Raw genomic sequence first — 13,778 nt, forward strand, 5'->3', positions numbered from 1 at the left:
GTTCATCTCTGTGATTATTTAATCTTCAGAGACACAAGAAACAAGACTGAGCTGACATTTTGCCCTGGAAAACCAAAATATATTCCCATACGCCCAGAAATACTCTAAATATGCAAACGACCCCATCAGCCCTGAAGCTTTAGAAAAAACTGATAATGTTTGTTTTTCTGTATTATAAATGTGACATCTCTGTACGTGTGTTGACATAATTTCTGCACAAAGCATGATCCCGAGTATGTAGCTGATGATGTGTAAAAAAAAGAAAAGAAACTCAGTTCATATCCACACGTGTGGCGTGATGTGCGCTGCCTCTCGTCATGTGTTCAGATCGGCTCCAGTCCCTCCGTGACCCTGAAATAGACGAGCAGTAGAAGATGATTGACATTGATTTGCAGTCGAGTGTCTTCATTTTTACAATTTAGACCACAGCTGGACTTTGCAGCTCTCTATGGCAGAATCCTTTTGTATGGAGACTTTAACAGCTGATACATTTTCTAAAACTGACCTTACAAAGCATGTTAATCCCCTTGGTAACACACCAGTCTGATGTGATACAGATGCTTCAGTTAATAAAAAGGTTACAGACCAAATGGCACCTCAACTAACGCCGCTGGTTTATTTCCTGTCCACGACCTCAAATAGATTTGGCTTTAAACATAATTTCAGGAATCTTTACACGCCTTTTTATTCCAACTTTGTTTTACTGATTTCAACCATGACATACAAAGTTAGCAACAGCAAAGTCGATCTTGATTTCAGAACAAACAAACAAAAAAAACTGGTGTCGATCAGTAAGAGAAATGATTTCCAGGTTTTGTTAAATTTCCTAATAGAACCTTTTAGAGAGAATCGAAGTTTTTCTAACTTTAAGTTAAAGAGTACGTCCCTCACCCAATGGTCATGAGTTGGGGGGTGGGGAAGCTTCCACTTCAACAGAATAAGCCTCCGAGCCAGTAAAGTGGTAAAGGCTAGGGCCTGTTTGAGGGGGCCAGATGAGTTCAAGTCGGGAGGAATGCCAAAAATTGCGGAGAGTGGGTTTGGAGGGACAGTCTGGCCATGTGCTTGGCTAAGTGTGTTGAATATATTCCTCCAAAATGCACTTAGTTTCGAACACAACCAGAACATGTGGACATGGTTGGCAGGTGATAGTCCGCATCTGTTACAGGCATCAGTAATGGTTGGATAGATCTTAGATAATTTTGTGTTTGTATAATGTACTTTATAGACCGTCTTGCACCGAATCAAAGCATGACGGGCACAAATTGAGGACGAGTGAATCAATTTCAAAGCAGAATCCCACTGCTGTTCTGGGAGGGTTGTTTGGTTCCCACCAGTGGCCTGCTGGATATCATTGTGTCGGGCTTTGGTAGTCCCCATCCTGTTCATAAAGGAGCAGATACTGGTCCTGCTGATGGGATAAGGACCTTCTATGGCACTGTCCAGCTCTCTTGGGTGTCTCCTGGAATATCCTCCATGCTCCTGAGACTGTCAGGGTTGAACTAACTGTACAAACTCCTGTAGGCCCAGGTATCCCCTCAGTAGTGACACTGACCCTAGCCAAATACAAAACAAGTGAAAACAAAGGATAAAACTGCCAGCAGCATGCTGTAAAACAGGGTTCATTTCATTAACACCAAAGCATGTGAAACTGATTAAAAGCTCAAATGTTATTTGTATTCACATGCATTCATATTCTCAGTGCTCAGTGGACTTGTATCTGTGTTTCATACCAACACGTAAGGCCTAATAGACCTGAGCTGTAGCCGAATATCTGTGGCTGTAGTTCAGGAGCTAGAGCAGAGTTACTAACTGGAAAGTTTAGGGTTCAGTCCACGTGCCAAACATCCTTGGGAAAGATACTAACCCCAAGCTGCTTCTGATAGATCTGTGGGAGTATGAATGTGACTGAATGCTGGATAGAAAGCACTTGGCATAACCGTAGTTCATGAATGTTTTATATGCTGCGACTCACTTTCTGTACGCACCTCCTCTTACTGGGTACAATGAGTAAGGCATGGTGTAAAACTGGGATTGAATGACTGCGAAGAAGAGTTTAAAATGAGAAAGGCTTGAGCTGAATGAGTTACTTAGCTGGTGAATAAGTGGGTAGAAAAGCGGATAGGCTGCCTCCTGAGTAAGATTGAACATGTTTAACTTACCATCAAATGTTTGTGATAAAAGGAAGATGACGTAGTCGGGGAGGAAGGAAACAGATAGGAAGCAGATATATCAAACTAGAAAGAGATCCTGCGGCTGCAATTAGCAGCTTCCAGTTAAAAAGAGATGTTGTGCTCCTTCTAGCAACTCAGTCGTCACTGTGAGGCACAGCCTTTCATTTCTCATTTAGTTTGTGATTGAGGCCACGCTCGTGACTTACTGCAGAGGTAATCATTTCATTTCCCTTTCTCACTTCTATTATCTCGTCCCTCTCTCCATCTTCTACCGTCCACTAATTTAGCACCTCTGACAATCTTTTACATTTAAATCCAGACGCTGCGTGGGAACATTTCTGTGGCCTGAGCGTTGGGCTGCATCACTCGTTGTTGCTCGCTGAGTGAATTTGTCATTGTTGTTGTTTGAATTTAAATGAACACATTGGATTCCCCATCCGCAGAGGGACGGGGGATCCAAATGACTGACGCTCTGGTGAACAGATGTGGATAATTAATCGATCCTGACCATCTTCTGTACCACTGACAGGACATGCAGCTGAGCACTCGCTCTAATATCTGTTTCAGCCATAAACAGTATAAAACATGGGCCTCGTTTCCAGATGAAAAAAAACCTGTTTTGTCTTGACCTGTAAACTTTCATGCAAACTAACTCTTGTATGAAAATTTTGCAAATGTCATAAACCAATATTTCATCAAGAATATACTATTTAAAACATTTTAGAAATTATACCGTGCATTTTGGAATAACTGAATTTTAATAGCAGCAGCATGTTTGTTTACTCTGGACCAAATCAGCTGAGTTTCTAAATCTGTAGATTTCCTTGTGATTTTGTTTCTTTTCACACAGAGAAAAATTACATCACTACAAACCATGTGAGAACTTTCAGTCCACTTTGTGGACACGTGTGTTTTGGGTGGGAGGAACAAAGTAAATAATAAAGGAAGAAGGTGCTGTGTTCTGGAGAACATGGAGCCTTTGCATATTAATGATGAAGGAACTGTCCTCCCAGCCCATCGTTCATTCTGTGGTGCTGGTTTCAGTCATTGTGCAAATCTCCTGTTTATAAAGCTGCAGTCAGCTGAGACTGAGGACGTCACCTGATGATGACGATGAAACGTTTCTCCCACTGAAAACGTCCAGATGAACAGAATCAACCTTTGGGGATAAGATTTTCAGATATTTTGGTTTACAAGGTTACAAAACTCTGATTTACAAGTACAAAATATTTATGACTCCAATTTGAGCCCATACATCACTTTACTTTTCTTCTCCACCAAATGAAACACAGTCGTGGGGTAACAGTGGACCTGCTGTTCAATCAGCAGTTACTAACCAAAGGGTTAGAAACGAGTGAGGATGAGAGTAGATGGCAGCAGGATGATGGGCAAGCCTTATTATTTGGCCTGACGACTGTGTGTGTGTGTGTGTGCGTGTGTGCGTGCGTGCGTGCGTGTGTGCGTGTGCGTGTGCGTGTGTGTGTGTGTGTGTGTGTGTGTGTGGGGCCCAGAGCTAGGTGAAGCACTGAAATGATTTGTCATGTTGGATGACAGTCTGTCCTTTCATTCTGCCATATCTAACTGTATGTCACTTTACATGATACTACAGTGGCTTAGTAAACACACCCCTGTCTATGTTTACATATTGCTTTGTGAAGGAAAAGCCTCACAAACCAATCATTAAAGAGGATGTGTTGAAACAGCACATCACTGCTATTATTCAGCTTAGGGATGCATACCCAGGGAGTGTGTTTCTTTTAAATGCACACAAGTGCAAGCTATGTTATGCGTGTGCATGATAATAATTATGTGATGGGTTCAAATGAGGCAGTGCACTGCTATATAAGCCCAGGCCTTTTACTTTCCACAGGCAATGAGAGGCTGGTTCATTGTGACTTTGACAGGACTTCCTGAGCCTGAGGAAGATCTTTCTTTGGCTTTTAATAAAGGCCACAAAAAAGACGCACACCTGTGTTTCATGAGCTCAGAAACACAGGTGTGCGTGTTGTACATCTCAAGGGAAACACGTCTTTAAGATGGTAAATCACTGAAGCTCATTTCCTTGCTTAGCTAGCTGTGTTTCCACACAAACTGCACATCATAACTAAGCTTGCTTCATGCAGGTATCTCAAAGAGGGAAGTAACAAAGTACAAATACTCCATTACTATACTTAAGGTATCTGTACTGAACCAGCTTTTACTTTCAGTCCACACGTTTCTAATCAAATATCTGTACTTTCTACTTCCTACATTTACAAAACAGGCGTGTTACTTTTTACCAGATTTGAAGGGGTCATGGGTAGAAGTTAGCCCGTGTTTTTAATTTCTATTCATTTATTATATATATAAATGTATGTATTTATTCACTGGAACGACTGCAGGTGCAAACATAAAGTCGTATTTTTTGAGGAGCAGGTTGTTTCAAATGCAGCGTTTCTATCAGCTCAACAAACATCAGCAAACACACAAACTGTTTGTGTGCAGTTTGTCGCACAGTGTGTTGCAGCTAAAGGTCCAGCTCTGTAAAGAGTGAGTGATTAAGTCAGATATTAGGTCTCTACATGTGACATGTGTTTTTTGATATTGTGAAAAGTGTTGTAAACATACTGAGCTAGACTAACTGTATTATTTAAAGGTTGAATGAAAATACTCCACAGTCCTCTGTTCAGGATAAACAAGTTGGTTTGCAGTACTGTTGTGAATTCACAGTAAAGTACAGTGTGACGCTGGTTTCATGGTCAGAGCTAAGCTACATCGAGTGTAGCAGAGATGAATTTGAACTTAAGCTGATGATGCTTAGACTCATTCACCTGTTTCCACCTTCATACCAACTTTATACCATCTGGAAAAAACACAGCTAACTAGAGTCTGGAAACCAGCCAGGACAACTCATCTGCCGACAAGAGCAGCTGATCACGGCCTGTACACTAAGAAAATCTATCAATAGAAATGATTTTGAGCTATGATTCTTTTCCCCACACTGAGTCATTTCAGCTGATTTTAGGGTTCCCCCACCTGCTGTATCCACTTTAACCTCTCCAGCAAAGCTCTCCAGCGAGTAGTGCGGTGCTCTGAACGGATAATTGGAGGTGAGCTTCCCTCCCTCCAAGACATCTACAGGAAGCGGTGCCTGAGGAAAGCGGGGAGGATCATCAAGGACTCCAGTCACCCCAGCCATAAACTGTTCAGACTGCTTCCATCAGGAAGGAGGTTCTGCAGCATCCGGTCCCGTACCAGCAGACTGAGAGACAGCTTCTTCCACCAGGCCATCAGACTGCTGAACACGTCATAGACACCTCAGCTTCACTACTGGAACTTCAACATTATGCACTACATACTGTATATAAGTGCCACTGTTTTGCACATATTCAACTCTGTATATTTTATATATTTTATATATTTTTTTATTATTATTATTTATTTTTTTTATTGTTTTTTTTTTACTATTTAATTTGTAAAAATGTGTATACACACACACACACACACACACACACACACACACACACACACACACACACGTAGGAAAATATTTAGTATACACATCCAGAAATGCATACACTATTATATATTGTACATATATTTATTAGTTTCAGGTTGGCCATTCTTGTATTTTGCTCGTTTGTGTTGTTGTGTTTGCACATCTCTGTTGCTTGTGGGGCTCGCACACAAGAATTTCACTCGCATGTGCTGTGCCAGTGTGCCTGCACATGTGATGTGACAATAAAAGTGATTTGATTTGATTTGACCTCTTCCCTATTCATTTTCCTGTTTAGAGGCAAAGTCACCCTCTACAACAGTGCTGTCCATCTCCAGTCCTCGAGAGCTACTGTCCTGCAGCTTTTAGATGCATCCTTGTTCTGACACACCTGAGTCAAATGAATGGCTTGTTACCAGGCCTTTGCCAAACTTGATGGCATGCTGAAGAGGCAAACCAGCCATTTGATTCAGCTGTGTTGGAGTTGGACTCCGCTGCTCTACAATACAGGCAACAGAAAATAGTGCTATTCTTTTTCTTTTTTTCTATGCTCATTTTCTACTTTGAGACCACTATATACTACTGGCAGGATCAACCTGGGAGCCCCTCGGGCAGCAGCCCGGCCCACATGGAGCACGGGTGCGAACATGCAGTCGAGGCTACTGAGCATTCGGGATGAGGGCAAGGCTTTCCGTACGCAGAGCAATGATGGACCAGCCCCGGCACTTGCGGCTGGGGGACAACCGGTCCCGAAGGTGGCAGGGTTTTAAAAACTGTTTGCCAGAAGGCCTTTTGCGGGAGCAAACTGTGCTCTGACCAGGACGGACCGGGCATCTGTCTGCCTGACAAACGCTTGTACCTGGTGGGGAAGGGGAAGCGTGGGGAGGGCAGAGTTCAGGAACCATCACTCCCCTTCGCGCAGTCCTGATGAAATGCCAAACCATCGATGTGTAATTGTTGCATCAAATGATAACTGAGTGTCACACATTCATATTGTTTCATAGTCTTTATATTGCAGTGTTAGCCTCGTCCACGTACCCGCGCTCTCAGCCTCGTCCGCCTTCCCGCGCTCTCAGCCTCGTCCGCTTTCCCGCCCTCTCAGCCTCGTCCGCTTTCCCGCCCTCTCAGCCTCGTCCGCCTTCCCGCCCTCTCAGCCTCGTCCGCCTTCCCGCCCATCTCAGCCTCGTCCGCCTTCCCGCGCTCTCTGCCTCGTCCGCCTTCCCGCGCTCTTAGCTCCTCTGTGAAGCTCTCAAATGGCTGCTCTCACACAAGCTCCCGGGAAAGCTTTAAACATGGATCCTTTTGTCTGCAGAAAGCAGATTCTGCCTTTGTTGCCAAGCAACACAAAGGCAGTGTCAGAGGTTGCTGTTGGTTTTTCACACAGCTTTAAAGGATGTCTGTAGCTACAGTGAACTTAATGGCTGCTAATTAGCCATCACCAACTACTGCAGCCTCGTCACAGGGTTGGATCCATGACCAGGCCGGCCCCTGGTTGTCTTTCTTTCTGTCTCGGCCACTGTGTGTAATAACTAAGAGAGTTGGCTGCATGTAGATGGCGTGTTTTTCTCTGTCACTTTATTTTAGAAGGCGCTTATTTTCACTTACTTCACTCTTGACAATTACTTTCTTGGACTGAGTGAATAATTTCCATCCAGCTTTCTTTTTAGATGACAAACTTATTCTGTCCATATACTGCTGAGCAGCTGGTTCCCAGCAAACGTGTCCTGTCGGGTCACAGTGGCCTACCCACTGATGGTCCCATTACCAGAATAGGGCACTTATATGGGCCCCACAGTCCCAGATGGTCCCAATTGTAGGCTGACAAACACTAAGCAGAGAGGGGCCCACAGTGGGGTCTACTGCAGTGTCACAAATCCCTTCTGTCTCTGTGGCACAGAAGGGATTTGTGGAAAACTGCGATGGGGGGTCCCACAGGGTAAACTGTGGGGCCTGACCCTCATGGGTGTCAGTTAGGGTTTCCCTTCTTCAGAGCCCTACCATTCATTTTCTGCCATTATTCATGTTATCGTGAGCCTGATTCCTTTTACAATCCTCACCTGGGAGGCAAAACGAGGCTTTCATCCACGCTAAATCACCACTCACATCAGTGCTGGCAAAGGGTACGGTAAAGCTTCCCCAAAGTTGAAGTCATGTTTCTTTCTTTTGCTTTGAGATCCAATTATTTGTTGTTTGTTGTGCTTGTGCTGTTGTTCTGTAAGCCCCTTTGCCATTTTTGCCATAGGGGTTCCACTGTCATGTGACTGTTCATTAATTGTTTCTCATTAAATTTGTGCCCATGCAAAAAGAGTTTGAAAGACTGAAAACTTTAAGATAAATGGTAAATGGCCTGCATTTGTATAGCGCTTTTCTAGTCCCTAAGGACCCCAAAGCGCTTCACACTACATTCAGTCATCCACCCATCCACACACTGGTGATGGCAGCTACGTTGTAGCCACAGCTGCTCTGGGGCGCACTGACAGAGGCGAGGCTGCCGGACACTGGCGCCACCGGGCCCTCTGACCACCACCAGTAGGCAAACATGGGGTTAGTATCTTGCCCAAGGATACTGATCAGCATGCTGAAATGTTAATGTTGTTCACTTCAAAAACAAACGCTGATGGTGACGGCACTGTGCAAGTAGCTAGCGGGTACTAGCTAAACTCACACTCCTGTTGTTAAGTGTTAGTTGAAAACTTATTAGCTGTTGTTAGTTTTTCCTTAACCTATCTGTTTTGAAATGTTTTATTGTGTTACTTTTATTCATCACTGTTGTGACTTGACAATGAGCAAAGTATATTGAGTTTGCTGCTTTGAATGAGCAGTGTGAACTGCTTTAATGATTGGTGATGCCTACATTGCCATGTAATGAAAACCCATTTGAATTTGATCAGTTGTACAACTTTAGAAATAGGACTTGAATTTGAAACAGACGTTGTTCATGCTTTATACCTTAAACAGAAGTGTTGTTAGTTAAGTGTGAACAATGTTCATTTGAAGTAATTCTGACCTCAGTCAGGTTTTTTGATTTGGAGAAAGGAGCCGAGACTCCACGGAGAACTTTGGATTACAGACTTTGTGGAAATCCGCAGAAGAGGAATAATTTTCCATTGCAATGGATGGCAAGCCGCAGCCCATATGGAACTGAATCTTGAAGTCTGGTTCCCTGAACTGTGGTAGGACAAAACTGTGCAAACCATACATCGATTGTGGACTGAACTCACACCAATAAACTGCCAGATCACCAAACAGCCCTGAACTGGATTCAATTGACACTTTAAAAGACCCGGGTCTGACATTCGTTTCTTTTTTACTTTTTGGGTATCTGTGCGCGCACACACAATTTTGGTTATTATTGTCAAATGCAATACAGTGCACAAATTTCAAAGTTGAACCATTGCTTCATCATTTGCGATTGTGTTTTCATTGTCGTTACCCATCCTCTATGCTCCGTTCCTGAAGTCTTCTGATTTGCCCATTGTTTATATATTTTGTTACATACTGGTTACATTCTTCTAAGAAAGCAAGACTCAGACTTGGCCTCGAGATGGTCTACAAGAAATAAATGCTTGTAGCAAGTTTCAGTAACAGAATGGGGTGACATAATCATTGGCAAATGGGACAAGTATGGTCAAAGTTTTCTCTGAATGCTGCACTGACCACACTGGAAAAGCCTTTGAAACAGTATTACATACTACAACATTTCAGCAACACTTGCTTAAAAAGAAGACTATGTTCAACCTTCATTTTCACCGCACACTGTGATCTGTGAGTTTATGCAGAGGCAGTGGGTTACCTCTATTACTTGTTTGTAAGGTTTTAGTTGAGAGCACACAGCATACATGTTTAATGAGTGATACATTCTTTGAATTTTAAAAGCTTCACACTCATGGCATCTGCTCTGAAAAAAGCTAAATGACTGTACCTGGAAGAATCACACCATTTTTAGACACTCATGTCACAGCTGACAAGGATTTTCAGTGTAGAAACAAATTAGGCACACATCGGGAGAAATGGTATCAAAGTATGTTTGAAGCTCAGAAGAGTGTGTCTTGTTCTCCTGCCAGATACATAGTCAAAGATGTTTGAGAGACAGGAAGTATACACAAAGCTTCACAGCTGTCTTCCTACTTTAGACATGAATCTGTACAGCAGAGTGAAGATCACAAAATAGGGACATTTTCACACCTGAGCTACTCTGTAGTAAAACGGCTGTTTGCTAAGAGGAAATTCCATCAATCCATTTTCTTCTGCTTATCTGGGGCCGGGCAGCAGAGGAGCCCAGACCTCCCTCTCTCAAGCAACCACCTCCAGCTTATCCAGGAGAACACCGAGGTTTTCCCAGGCAAACTGAGAGATATACAGTGTGTCTGTCCCGGTGGGACATGCCCAAAACACTTCACCCACGAGGTGTCCAGCAGATGTCTCATTTCCCGAGCCACCTCATCTGGCTCCTTTCAGTGTGGAAGAATAGTGTCTCAAATCTCCTCCATTTGGCTAACCTCCTCACCCCATCTGTAAAGGAGAAGCCAGCCACCCTTGAGAGAAAGCTGATTTCCACCTCTTGCATCTGCAGTCTCATACTTGCATTCACCACCCAAAGCCCATGACTGTGGGTGAGGGACATAGATTGACCCGTAAATCAGAGCTTCGCTTTATGCTCAGCTCTCTCTTTACAATGACAGACTGGTACACTGTCTGCATCACTGCAGCCGCAGCACCAATCCGTCTGAGTTGGTTACTCCGGTCTGTTATCTGTTGCTGAGGACCATTGACTCGGATTTGAAGGTGGAGCTTCTCTTTTCTGCCGCTTCACACTCAGCCTCAAACCGCTACCGTACAAGCTGGAGGCTACCACCTGATGAAGCTAACAGAACTACAAAAAGAAATCCCATCCTTAAAAGTTATGAACAAAAACCGAGACAAAGGCCACCCTGGCAAAGTCCAACACCCACTGATAATGAGTCCGACTTAATCCCGTCAACACAGGCCAAGCTCTTGCAACGTTTGTATGAGGACTGGCTCATAGCAAAGGGGCCTGAGAGCCCATACTCCTACAGAATATACTGAGGGATGCAGTTGAATGCCTTCTCCAAGTCCAGACAACACTTACAGGGCAAACTCCCACCCACCCTCAAATATCCTCGAGAGGATAAAGAGCTGATTCAGTGTTCAACGACTAGGACGAAAATTGCATTATCCTCCTTCATCCAAGGTTCAGCTAACGAAAAGACTTCTTTCCAGCATAGACTTTCCCAGGGAGGCTGTGGATTTGTGATGCCCCTATAGTAGGGACACACCCTCCAGACCCATTTCAGACCACCCTGGCCTCACCATAGTCCTCCCATACCTGGGTTTTTGCATCAGCAATTGCCGAAGTCGCATTCCGCTTGGCCTGGTGGTACTCCATACCTTTGGCTGCCACTGAAGTCCTGCAGGCTAACCAAGCCCAATAGGACTCCTTCAAGATGGTGGAAACCTCGTTTCCACCATGTTGTTCGGGGTTTACCACCTTGCAGTCACAGCTCAATGCAGCAGCCTCCGCAACAGAGGTGCTAAACTTTGGGCCATTTGGACTCTGTGTCCCCAGACTCCTTCGGCATGCTGTTGAAGCTCTGCCAGAGGTGGATCTCGTGGACCGGGGGCCTCTGCCAGGCATTGCCAGTGCACCCTCAGTACAAGTTTAGGTGTGTCAGCATTCTTCCTCGCAACCTCATCCAATTCGCCAGCGGGTGGTAATAGACTGACAGCTCAGACTCTCTCTTCACCCGAGTGTCCAGAATATTCAGCTGCAGATCTGATGAAAAGATTACAAAATCAATCATCGACCTGTGACCTCCTGGTGCCTCGTGCACTAGTGGACTTTGTCACAAACTGTGGTTTGCACAGAAGTCCAGTAACAGAACACCGCACGGTCCAGATCAGGCAGGCCCTTCCTCCGGGTCTCACTGTCATTGCCGACCCCGCTCACATTCTTCACCCCGCATTTCAATGGCTTCCCTCTGGGCGGCGCCTCCGCTGCATTTCCTGCAGGACTGAGGGGAGGAGCGCCACCTTTGTCCCCAAAGCCACTCTGCTTTTTAACTCCAGCTGATAAGAACATTTCCCACACCAGAAACATAAACTACACTCTTTTTATACTGCCGACACTTTACTCACTTTTACTCTGTTATTTATTCACCTATTCAGTCACTTTAATTTTAAAACTGTGTATATTCTGTGTATTTGTTATCTCACTCTTATCGCCTGCTTATGCCCTGTTCTTATCTTCAACGTCATGCTGCTCTGTTGTATCTTAATTGCTCCTTGGGGATAAATAAAGTAATTCTGATTCTAAATGGGATACATTGACACGTCTCCTAGTAGAACAACAGAGTCTCCAGGTGGAGAACCCTTGAGCGCCCCACCTAGGGTTTCCAAGAAGGCTGGGTACCCTGAACTGTCATGCAGATGACAGTCAAGACCTGTTCCCAAAGGCACAAGGAACAAACCACTCGCCCACTTGGAAAAACTCCCAAAGTAAAAGCAACAAGCTGAGTGGATACAAAATTAAGGGAATATAAAATTAAAGGTGGTGTTGATTTCGCTGAGAGAATTAGTCAGTGGGAAATGGGGCTTAAAAAAGCCTGGTTGACTTGTGGTGACTTGGCTGCCATCTGTGGAACACTGGACAGTTTTTATTTCAGGGAATAACTGGGAAAAGAGCAATGTCTGCAAATTCGCTAGAATAGAAAAAAACAGTCAAATATGATGAAAAAAAAAACACTTCAAAGATTGAAGTTTGATAAATGACGATATTATTCTGATCATTTATTAAACTTTTGTTGCCATTAGCTCAGTCGTTGATATAAATGGCAGGTTTTATAGCTGCTACATATTTGTTTTGTTTTTCCTTTCTGCATCACGAGTTGCCACTTCACATGAACACATCTGTCTGAATAGCAGTAGAACAGGCAGAGGGAGAGAGAAAGGGAGGGCTGTTTAGCAACACAGGCATCGCTACAGCCTTCACCCAAAACGAAGCTCATGAAAAAGGAAGACGTCCTCCTCCTGCTCTCCCTGTCACCTTAACTCCTGATACTGTTCCTCTGGTGAGTCAACGCGCTGTAGACGCTATTGCTGTTGTTTTTGGGTTTGGGTGTATTTTGGATTTATTTTTATTTATTTATTTATTTTTGGCTAGGTGTGGAGTGAGCCCTGTTACACAGACATGATGAAAGCAGCCATGGAGAGTGGCATATGCTGAGACATTCTTCGTGGGCAGCACAGATTCAAATGCAAGGCTTTCTTTCAGATTACAAGCCAAAGGGAAAGAGTTGTTGTATCATAGCTCACAGCTGTTTTGTGCTCTGTCAGCTGGGTGATGTTAATAAGAGCAGCTAATGTTAGTAACTGGACCAGTTGTCACAGTCTTGCTGTGGATGTGTCGGATGTTCATCAGTGTGAAACAAAGCCAGATATTATTTTCATCTTTAGGCACTGCCTTATTTTTTGTTACAGTGGACGTTAGATGTAAAGGATTTAAAATGTAGAATTTATCTTACAGCAAGTGAACCGTCTAAAACTATTGTTGTTTCTAAAAATGAAACATTTATTTATTTCCTATTTGCTCATCTTGGTATATCAATTTCATTGTGTTTGCATTAGAACATTTAAAAAAAGTGTTGTTTTTTTCTATAAGCAATAAAAAAAATATCTCGTAATCCATCAGATTAAAGGAAAAAATGAAAAGCATCTTAATAAAGTAGCTGAACATTACTAAATCAAAAACGTTTAGTTTTCCTGAGCATCTAGTTTCTGGAACTCAGCTGGAGGGATGAAGGCCGTTCTTCTAAAACAGCGGGCCACGGGCCGGTACTGGTCCGTGAGTTGTTTGGTACCAGGACGCGAGAGTTGAAATTCATAGTTTTCAGGGTTTTATCATTTTTATCATTAACTCTGTTTCCCTGGATCTTTTCTTGTTTGTTATGAATAAATCTTCTTTAACTGTATTTATCCACGACACCTTAAAGGCCGTGGCACAAAAAAAGCTGGGAATTGTTGATCGAAAAGACATCCTGTCATCTGCTGTTGGGTTGACAGTGTTGGGAAGCTGACGTCATGGTGTAAGGCCAATAACCTCCTCCTCAACACTT

At 43.6% G+C, this 13,778-nt stretch overlaps 1 protein-coding gene across 7 annotated transcripts in view; it reads left to right on the forward strand.

The window, feature by feature from the left end:
- Positions 1-13,778, forward strand: part of LOC146556007 (pleckstrin homology domain-containing family A member 5-like) — a 153,186-nt gene that overhangs the window by 45,650 nt on the left and 93,758 nt on the right. Inside the window, exon 1 of one of the 7 annotated variants that reach the window (XM_085252363.1) lies at positions 12,601-12,734. The exons of the other annotated variants lie outside the window; for them this stretch is intronic. The gene's annotated coding sequence lies outside the window, so the exon portion shown is untranslated. Of the gene's footprint in view, positions 1-12,600; positions 12,735-13,778 lie in introns of those variants that run through there. 7 annotated transcript variants of the gene reach the window in all.

This window comes from Mchenga conophoros, linkage group LG17 (genome assembly GCF_057382185.1).
Source record: "Mchenga conophoros isolate Kocher_MC1m ecotype Shallow Benthic linkage group LG17, M_conophoros_male_GT1.1, whole genome shotgun sequence".
Taxonomy (NCBI): domain Eukaryota; kingdom Metazoa; phylum Chordata; class Actinopteri; order Cichliformes; family Cichlidae; genus Mchenga; species Mchenga conophoros.